The sequence below is a fragment of the Palaemon carinicauda genome, chromosome 1 (assembly GCF_036898095.1).
Source record: "Palaemon carinicauda isolate YSFRI2023 chromosome 1, ASM3689809v2, whole genome shotgun sequence".
Taxonomy (NCBI): Eukaryota; Metazoa; Arthropoda; class Malacostraca; order Decapoda; family Palaemonidae; genus Palaemon; species Palaemon carinicauda.
In genome coordinates, this window is record NC_090725.1 from 144610476 (window position 1) to 144621340 (window position 10865).

General features: G+C 43.8%; 1 protein-coding gene across 1 annotated transcript in view; it reads left to right on the plus strand.

Annotated features, from left to right (window-relative positions):
• Positions 1 to 10865, plus strand: part of LOC137616077 (toll-like receptor 2) — a 163931-nt gene that overhangs the window by 148360 nt on the left and 4706 nt on the right. The window lies entirely within an intron of this gene.

The window sequence follows — 10865 nt, forward strand, 5'->3', positions numbered from 1 at the left end:
CCCCCAAGGCACAAAGATTACCAGATGATTCTTCTTCAGCCAAGGGGTTACTGTACAGTAATTGTTCATTGGCCACTTTCCTCTTGTTAAAGGTAGAAGAGACTCTCTACCTATGGTAAACAGCTCTTCTAGGAAACGTAAACTCCAAATCAAACCATTGTCCTCTAGTCTTGGGTAGTGCCATAGCCTCTGTACCGTGTATATATATATATATATATATATATATATATATATATATATATATATATATATATAGATATATATATATATATGTATATATATATATATATATATATACGACCCTTTCGTCTAAAGCACTTACGTCTAAAGCACTTTCGTCTAAAAGCACTTTCGTCTAAGAGCACTTTGGTCTGAAAACACTTTAGTCTAAAAGCACTTTCGTCTAAAAACACTTTGGTCTAAAAGCATATTCGGCTAAATAATTTTTTTTTGAATAATGATAAAGACTTTTCTCTATTTTGTCGGAAAGTTAATGCTCTGGCCTTTTTGCCTATTGATGATGTACCGAGAGGAATGCAATGTTTAAAATAAGAAGTACCAGAAAATGCATTGCCGTTTATTGAATACATAGACAATACTTTTGTAAACGGGATGCAAAGACGAAATGGAAGACGGTCCAAGCCATTATTTTCAGTACGTGAATGGAATGTTTATGAACTTACACTCGCAGCATGGCATAGAGGATTTGGTGTATAAGTTCAATATCATTCAAATTTATATAATGTTCTGGATGCTCTAAGAAGAGAAGAACAAATCGTCAAAACAAAATATCTCAACTTACCGTAGGAGCAAATCCAAAGAAACCAAATACCAAAGTAGCAAGAAGAGAGCAAAGAATTTACAATGTTGTTGCTGATTACCAGAATCGTTTATTGGAAGATTACCTCAGAAGCATTGCACATAATTTGAGTTCTTTTTAAATACCATCTCTTATTTAAATTTTTAAAAATGTTTACTTGTTTTTATTTCGCAATTTTTTGTATTGCATTATTAGTATTTTTAATGACTTTTCTTGTAATAGTTAAGATTTTATCTTTAATCATATGAATTTATATCTTGATAAAACATTTTTATTACTTTTGACTTGTTATCATTTTACCTTTTTATGCATTTTATGTATTTAGACCAAAGTGCTTTTAGACCACAGCGCTTTTAATTTTAGACCAAAGCGCTTTTAGACCAAAGCGCCTTTAGACCAAAGTGCCTTTAGACCAAAGTCCTTTTAGACGAAAGAGCTTTAGACGAAATGGCTTTACACGAAAGTGCTTTAGACGAAAAGTCCTAGACCCATATATATATATATATATATATACACACACACACACACACCAAGTCACTTCCCCCAAGGCACAAAGATTACCAGATATTTCTTCCTCAGCCAAGGGGTTACTGCACAGTAATTGTTCATTGGCCACTTTCCTCTTGTTAAAGGTAGAAGAGACTCTCTACCTATGGTAAGCAGCTCTTCTAGGAGACGTAAACTCCAAATCAAACCATTGTCCTCTAGTCTTGGGTAGTGCCATAGCCTCTGTACCGTAAATATATATATATATATATATATACATATATATATATATAGATATAGATATATATATATATATATATGTGTGTATATATATATATATATATCTATATATATATTTATATATATATATATATATATACACATACATGTATTTTAAGATTATGTATGAAAATAAATATACATAAATTATGTACGTGAGTACGTATACAAAAACAATATTTGTGATTTATCTATCTATCTATCTATCTATCTATCTATCTATCTATCTATCTATATATATATATATATATATACAGTATATATATATATATATATATATACAGTATATATATATATATATATATCTGAATTTATTTTCATATTTGCATTATTGCTATATAAAATATATATATAAACAAATTTATATGTATATATATACACATACAAATTTTCCAATGCTTATAAATAGTGCGTGTATATATATATATATATATATATATAATGTACAGTATATGTACATATATAATGTATATATATATATATATATATATCTATATATATATATATATATATTTATGTACATATATATATATATATATATATATCTATATATATATAGATATATATATATATATATATATTTGGGCTCAGGCCATGTCACCCTGATGGAAGGTTCCATCAGTATCTTCCTAGGGTATATTTGACTACAGTGGATATTCCCAGAGAATTATACTAAAGCTCTCCAGAATTCTAACTTCTGGCGTGAATATCCTTAAAGATGCCTTCTAGGATATCGCTTAATAACAGGGGAAATATTCTTGACACGCCACATAGCTATCTGCACCCCACATAGCGTTTACGCTATGAGGGGGAATAAGCGGAAAGATAAAGGAGGAGCCGTTACAAAGTACTCCTCCTCTGTTTCTGTTATGGGCACTCGGATGACGTCATACCCGTCGCCATCTTGGATGACGTAGCATCTGCCTGCCATTTCATTTCTTTACGCTGTAGCGTCCCAACCAGGTGTTTTTTTCCCATTTCTTTCACTATATCGGATATCATGTCGCAATCTTCAGCTTCTTTTCCCTCTGTAAAGTTGAGTATTTGCCTCCTGTATCGTATAAATACAGCTCTAGCCGTAAAGAATCGTTTTTCTCGAAATAAATAGGGATTTGCTTTCTTGGCAGAGCGCTTGCCTAGACCGGAGGCATCTCGGCGCGGTCGATCGCAACGCATGCTTTATTTAGTTAGCCAGAACGACTATCCTGGTCTCATAGCTTCTCTCGTATTAGCTATTTAGTCTTCATTGCTAGGAATTAGTTATATTATGCCGTTAGTATCCATTAGTTTCGGCGTAAGTGTAGCCGAATGATCTCTCCCAGGCCACCTAGCCTAGATGCCTTAGGTTACTTTCATGCATGATATAATATGTGTTCCTGGTGTTAATTAACGTTAATGAAGATATTAGGAAATTATATGTATAAGATAAGGATGGCATATGATTTCCTCTTCCCTGATCGTATACCAAGAGTTTCGATGAATCGGGTAGTCAATCTCTATGCCACTATGCTAGTGTCCTAGTGGCTTTAGTATATTTTTACACAATATCCTCGGTTACCTTTATGTATAAGGTAATCTCTTCCTCCCTTTACGGGTAACCCAAGGTTACAAACTTAGCCATCCCTGCCGCGAATTGTCATTCTGGTAGGGTTAGGCTAGGGTTTTCTGTCCCCCTTCCAAACCATAGCTGATGAGTTTGAGTTTTGGGTCAGAACCTCAGAGAACCTGTCGTGTGCCTCCAGCTCTCCCATTAGGATGAATGTATTCTCCTATTGAACCTGGTTGGTAGGCATAGGGGGCCTTTCCCCCCTAGACTGCATTTGAAGGGGGTCCAAGACCCCATTCGCCCTGTAGTCTAGTGACTAGTCCTGTGTTTGGAGTTTTGGGACTGAAGGATATGAGCATCCTTTGGCCTAGCTTAGACAATCATGGATATTCTGTTTCTTTATAGTTTGGGACGGTTTGTCGATACCAGTCCCTTCACTACACTAACCTACGCTAAGTTGGAGAATGCACTCTTCCTACACCTAGGATAATGCTGATACCGAAACAGACTTCCCATGTTGCCTAATGGGGACCAGCTCACACCGGCTCCTCTCCCATCCCTTACAGGACCCTTGCCCCTACCCCTCTCTATTCTTTGGTGATGGCCTAGCCATCACACCCCTGTCCGCTGTTTACAATCCCACCGAGTGCCGGCGGGTTGTAGGGCTAGCCAGGTCTTTTGCCTGCTGGGTCTAGTCGTTCAATTTCCCTCTTGCATATTTTGCTATGGGATTGCTGTTTCAGCTAGCCTAACTGCCGGCAGATGCCCCCTAGTACCTTAGAGTGTTCGTCGGTCCTCCCTTGGACTGCCATCCGCTGCCCCTGTCAGACTGCTACCGGCATGGCTGCGAATGGATGGAAGCTTGATCACTAACGTGCTCTCCCCTTCCATTTGAACCCTCCTTCTAGAGGAAGGCAGAGTCGGGGTGACGTGCCGCCACCCCTTCATCTTCCTTCACTCATTGCTTTCTCTCACTCTATGGGCTGGTACTATCACTTCATTGACTGCAGGCCACCAACCTTGCCGGCAGTAGGCAGGTAGGGTTGGTGGTCTGCGAGCTATTAGCTCACTGTTACAGTTCACTCTTCCGGCGACAGCCGGCAGTGTATGCATAGGCCACTACTCAGTAACATTGTATGATGGCTGAGCCGGTGTGCCTTCAGCCGGTGGCCCGCCGACTGCCGTCGTGCCGCCGGAAGTTCAAAGGGTCGCCGGCAATTCGGCAGACCACTGCCATTACAGAAGGCTTCTCCACTACCCAGCCGCATTGAATGATGACTGGGGCGGCGTACCTTCTGCCGGCGACATACCGGCCAGCTGCTAACCTAACTAGTACTGATGACTATGCCAGCTGGGCTCTCCTGAGTACTAGCCTTGCCGGTGTCATACTGGCAATGTCTATTGTATAAAATATACAATAGCCAGTACATCTGTAGTATTAAGATATACTTCAGTCAGAAAACTATAGTATACATCTATACAATAGATATCTTTCCAACATACTCTGTGCATCCAAGCGCAGTCCCTTGTTAAGACCTACCTGGATTGGGGGACTGACTTCTCCCTCTTCACTACGCTGATTGTTTATCAGCCCCTCCAATTCTCACTATTAATTTCCCGGAAGTAGGTGTTGCTTACATTATCCTCCCTCTTGGATCAATATCTTCCATCGGACCTCCTACATGACGTCCTAGGATTAATAGTGAGAAGGGTCACAGCAATTGGCTGGGCGGGATTCACAAGTATGTGTCTTTCCTAATTCTTTTCCAGCTTATCTATCCTAAGCTTACACATAAGAAAGGATTCAATACTATAATTAATATGATTTTAAGTCTACTGTGATAGACTTCAACATACTCATATTCTTCTCTTTTCTTTACAGGAGGAGTACGTCCAGTGCGGGAGCGCGTTTTGCAGCGTGCGTCGCAGGGACTTTTACGGTCATCTGGGGTGCCGTACACACTCCCGCTGCTCCATTACGAAGGGGTCTCTTAAGTATTGGGACCCACAGGCGTGCACCACGTGCAAGGACTTGTTACGTGAGGGATTTGAGACTCCCCAGTTTACGGAGTCAAGGGATAATGCTTCGGAGAAACTACGCAAGTGGATGCGTGGTTTCCAGAAGAACGCCACGGGGCCTTATCTTCCCAGCGAGCGCATGAGGGCCATGCTGTTCCCTAGGGTATCTACGAATGCTGTATTCCCTCAACCTCACCCTGAGATCCCATGCATCCAGTTGACGATCGACTCTGATGTCTCGGATGCAATGAAAGACATCCACACTGAAGAGGATAGGATGTCAGAGGTGTCGGAAGGCACCGAGAAGGACCTTTTGGCCGATGGCCAAGAAGAGGAATCTACTGTGGCTCCGGAATCGGAAGAAGAGGATGTGGCATCCTGTTCTGTGATGTCGACTCCCGCCCCGGAACCGGTACCTTCTACCTCGTCCACTCCCTTACCTACGAAGTTGGATGAGACCATGGCTACAATTCAGACCATGATGGCGATCTTCGGCAAGAAGATCAAGCAGAGGGAAACGGAGTTTAAGAAGGAGATTCTCTTCCTGTCGCTTCAACGAGAGTCTCAGAAGAGACTCAACGTCAAGGATCTTCCCTCCTGCTCAGAGATCAACCCATGGAAGCATGCCGAGTACATGCTTATCACCAATGGGAAGATAGTTATCTCGGACAAGCTAGGCGCCATCCCCTTCGAAGATGTGGAATTCTGGACGAACTTGGATTAGTACCTTGACTGCTTTGTTCGTATCAAGACAGAACCTGCTTCCAAGGAAGAAACGGAGCCTAAGGAGGTCATCGTCTTCAACCACTCCAAGGCTCAGGCGCTGTTCGCCGGCTGCCTGAAGGAAAGGGGCTACACCAACTCCAAGGTGCCAGCCCTAAGCAAGAAACACCCATCCTTTCTTGCTCCCAACACCATGGTATTTCCCTTCGCGGAAAAATTCTTCAAGGCAGTACTGAAGGCAGTGGAGGTGGGGAAACCCAGCCCTTTCCTCGAAGAGTGTAGGCCCCTCTCCTTAGCTCTGCCACCTGATGACAAAGATTGGAAGGACATCCAGTTGACTTTCTCGGTTGGGAAGTTGGAGGCCGACATCGCTGGACGACTGTTTAACGAAAACCTCCCCAAGCTATCCGATTTCCTACTTCGTAGGGAACAGGATACAAAGGAGAGACTGGCTGCTTCTCTCTCTCTCTCCAGGTGTCCATGGAGACAATGGGAGGGGAACAGAGGACCCCGGACATGTTCATGGTCCTAGCCAAGACTCACTTGGCAACTCTGACAAAGGACTTCTATAGCTTTGTCAGAGCATGACGGGCGAGCAGGGAGTTCATGTTCGCATCTGCGACCGTCAAACACGAACCTCAGAAGTTGATTTCTTCCAACATATGGGGAAAACATCTCTTCCCCTCTGACTTAGTCAAGGAGATTGTTGACAAGGCTGCCACGGAGCATAGGAACCTTCTCCAGAAGTGGGGTATGTCGGCAAAGAGGAAGTCTTCTCCGGATGAGGGTCCCCAACCTAAGAAGACATCCAAGAGACCAAGGCTGCCACCTCGCCCACCAAAACGTCAACTTCCCGTGACCGCAACGCCACAGCTAATGGCACAGGCCCAACCCACCCTCCAACTGGTGCCCCAGCAAGTAGTGACTCAGTCACCAGCCTTTACCCCGGAGTACGAAAGGCAGTTTACTACCTTTCGTGCCAAGGGCAGAGGCTCAGGATGAAACTCCTCTAGACGTCCCTCCAGAGGGAGAGGAGGAAGGGGGCAAGCAGTCAAGGAGGCAAGCCCTCCAGAAACAAGAAGCAATGAGTTGCTTCGGTAGGAGGAAGACTCGGTCTCTTCCAGGATCGTTGGACCTTCGATCCCTCGGCCCACAGCATCGTCAAGAATGGACTAGGCTGGAGCTGGAAGAAATCACCTCCAGCTTTTCCACAATTCTTTCAGCACTCCATCCCCGTTCTGGAAGAATATGTCCGAGAACTCTTGAGCAAAAAGGTGATCAAGAGAGCAAAGTCCATCAAGTTTCAGGGAAGACTGTTCTGTGTTCCCAAGAAAAACTCCGACGAACTCAGAGTCATCCTGGGCTTGTCTCCTCTCAACAAGTTCATCGAGAACAACAAGTTCAAGATGCTAACCCTTCAGCATATAAGGGCCCTATTGCCCAGAAAGGCATACACAGTCTCAGTAGACATGGCGGACGCCTATTGCCACATTCCGATGAATCGCCAGATCTCCTCCTACCTAGGATTCAGGCTTCAGAAAAGAAAGTACACTTTTAGAGCCATGCCCTTCGGGCTCAACATAGCCCCAAGGGTCTTCACGAAGCTTGCAGAGACTATCATTCAACAACTATGCCTACAGGGCATTCAGGTAATGGCCTACCTGGACGATTGGCTGGTGTGGGTAGCATCAGAAACGGAATGCCTGCAAGCATCCAAGAAAGTGATCCAATTCCTGGAACATCTAGGATTCAAGATCAATGCCAAAAAGTCTCAACCATCTCCAGCTCAGAAGTTCCAATGGCTAGGTATACATTGGACCTACAGTCACACCGTCTCTCCATTCCATTAAAGAAAAGGAGAGAAATAGCAAGGTCTGTCAAGAGACTCTTCAAATCCAAATGGATTTCAAGACGTCAACAGGAGCGTGTGCTTGGCTCCCTCCAGTTCGCTTCAATGACAGACCTAGTGCTGAAAGCGCAGCTAAAAGATGCATCAGGAGTCTGGAGAAGATACGCATCAAACGCTCGAAGAGATCTCAGAAGACCACTTCCGTCTTGGCTTCGATCACTCCTCAAGCCATGGTCGGAGGCCAGCAAGTTCAAGAGGTCAATGCCTCTACAACTGCCTCCACCCTCATTTACCATCCACATAGACGCATCACTCAAGGAACTTGGTCCTCCCTGTTCAAGATGTTTCATATCAACTTCTTGGAGGCCATGGCAGTCTTCCTCATACTGAAGAGATTGTCTCCTCGCCCCTCAATCCACGTGCTGCAGCTGACTTTGGACAGCGATGTGGTGGTCAGATGTCTAAATCGTCAAGGCTCACGATCGCCTCAACAATGTGATATTAGCCATCCTCCGCCTAGCGGAGAAGAAGAGATGGCACTTATCAGCAGTTCACCTCCAAGGGTTCCGCAATGTGACGGCGGACACTCTATCCAGGATATCTCCGATAGAGTCAGAATGGTCCCTAGACGCAGAATCATTCTCCTTCATCTTTCGTCAAGTCCTGGAACGGCAGATCGACCTCTTCGCAACGAGTGACAACAGGAAACTTCCTCGATACGTGGCCCCGTATGAGGACCCTCGTGCGGAAGCAGTGGACGCCATGTCCCTGGACTGGAACAGATGGACCAAGAATTACCTGTTCCCTCCACCCAACCTTCTGCTCAGGGTCCTCACCAAGATGAGATCCTTTCAAGGAACGGCAGCCCTAGTGGCTCCCAAGTGGCCCCGGAGCAACTGGTTCCCCCTGATTCTGGAATTACAAACCGATGCTGATTCCACTGCCGGACCCGGTTTTGTCTCAACAAGTTCAGAAGTCGACTGTCTTTGCTTCATCACAGAAAATCAGAGCCCTTCATCTCCTGATTTTCTCTCCCTTGCCGTAAAGAAAAGGTTTGGAATCTCGAAGAATAGCCTAGACTTCTTGGAGGAATATAAGTCAAAATCTACCAGAAGGCAATACGAGTCATCTTGGAAGATATGGGTAACATTTGTCTAGGTAAAGAATCCGAAGGAAATCACGATGGATTTCTGCTTGTCCTTCTTTATCTACCTACATGAACAAGGTTTAGCAGCCAACACGATAACTACGTGTAAATCTGCCCTGACAAGACCCTTGCTGTATGCCATCCGAATAGACTTGTCTAACGAAATCTTTAGTAAGGTGCCGAAGGCCTGTGCTAGACTTAGACCAGCGGCCCCTCCGAGACCTATTTCATGGTCTCTTGACAAAGTGCTACATTTTGCCTCAGGCTTGGACAACGAAACTTGCCTTCTGAAAGATTTGACCCAGAAAGTTATTTTCTTGTTTGTTTTAGCCTCAGGGGCTAAAGTTAGTGAAATTGTGGCATTATCTAGGGAAGAAGGCCACATCCGCTTTGCTGACACGGGCGAGCTCACCCTTTTTCCCGACCCAACGTTTCTGGCCAAAAACGAGTTACCCGCAAAGAGATGGGGTCCCTGGAGAATCTGCCCTCTGAAGGAAGATGTCTCTCTGTGTCCAGTGGAGAGTCTAAAGGTCTATCTTCGCAGAACTTCAGACTTCGGAGGAGGACAACTCTTTAAAGGAAAAATGTCAGGTTCAAACCTGTCACTTAAACAACTACGGGCGAAGATCACCTACTTCATTCGCAGAGCGGGTCCTGACAGTACACCGGCAGGTCATTATCCTAGGAAGGTCGTCTCTTCCCTGAACTTCTTCACATTAATGGACTTTGAAAATCTTCGCTCTTTTACTGGATGGAAGTCATCCAGAGTGTTCTTTAAGCACTACGCGAAGCAAGTGCAAGAAGTCAAGCGATATGTGGTGGCGGCAGGTAGTGTTCTAAAACCTGCCGCTTAGTGCTGCGAGGAACAGTGAATTTTATGGGACTTGAAATTCTAAAGGGTGTATATGTTGGCCCTTGTGCACAACTGAGTAGTGATCGTCATCATGATGGCGATATGGACTGTTCTAATATACCAAGGTGATATAACATAGACTGAACACTAGTGCCGCGTGTCTTGTACACGAGTGTATATTGAGACATTCTCAGAAATACATTACAATTCCATACGGATATTGAAGTGTGTGGCAAGTTTTCCTTTTCAGCTACTACAAATATTTCTGGTTATGTCAAGGTGCCTATGTTATGTACTGATTCTCAATTACAAATTTATACTACAGTATTTACATGTATGATCAAATTTTATATTTTCACATATATGCTCATCCTCATTTATCTATTTAAATAAATGTAAAATGGTTTTATGCGTCTTTTATTCGACCTAAAACATTTTAATAAAGAAACTGTGAGAGTATTTTTCTACCCTTCTTCTGCATGATGTATTGAACAATAATGATACCTTTGTTCCTACGCTTACACAAACCTTTCCATTGAAATACAACTTGTTCCGACACTTGATACAAACTCGGGCTACCGACATGCAATGAGGACTGCATGTCCCCTTAGACGACTGGGACGGTTCAATGTAACATGCAACTTCGAGACTTTTCCCGAGTCTGGTTCGACTCTTCCCTGTAGGGAGCAGGAAGCACTAACATAATATATGTTAAGCAGAAACGACTATAACGGTGTTGTCGTAGCTCTCTTAGGTCCTAAAGACCAAGGAAATATTGTTGAGAAGTCGAAGGCACAACTGGGAAATCCACGATACATTAATGCTATGGTAAACTTCAATCAGGACGACATAGCCTGAGCCCAAAAAACGGATTTTGAGCGAAGCGAAAAAATCTATTTTTGGGTAAAAAAGCCATGTCGTCCTGATGGACCCGCCCTCCTTTCTTGGAAAAGCCTTAGCAGGCTTCCTCCTTATCTTACTGTATCTGGAGGTATTGGCCGAACGCAAAAAGGAAAGAAATGGCGGCCGGATGCTACGTCATCCAAGATGGCGACGGGTATGACGTCATCCGAGTGCCCATAACAGTAACGGAGAAGAAATACTTTGTAACGGCTCCTCCCTTATCTTGCCACTTATTCCCCA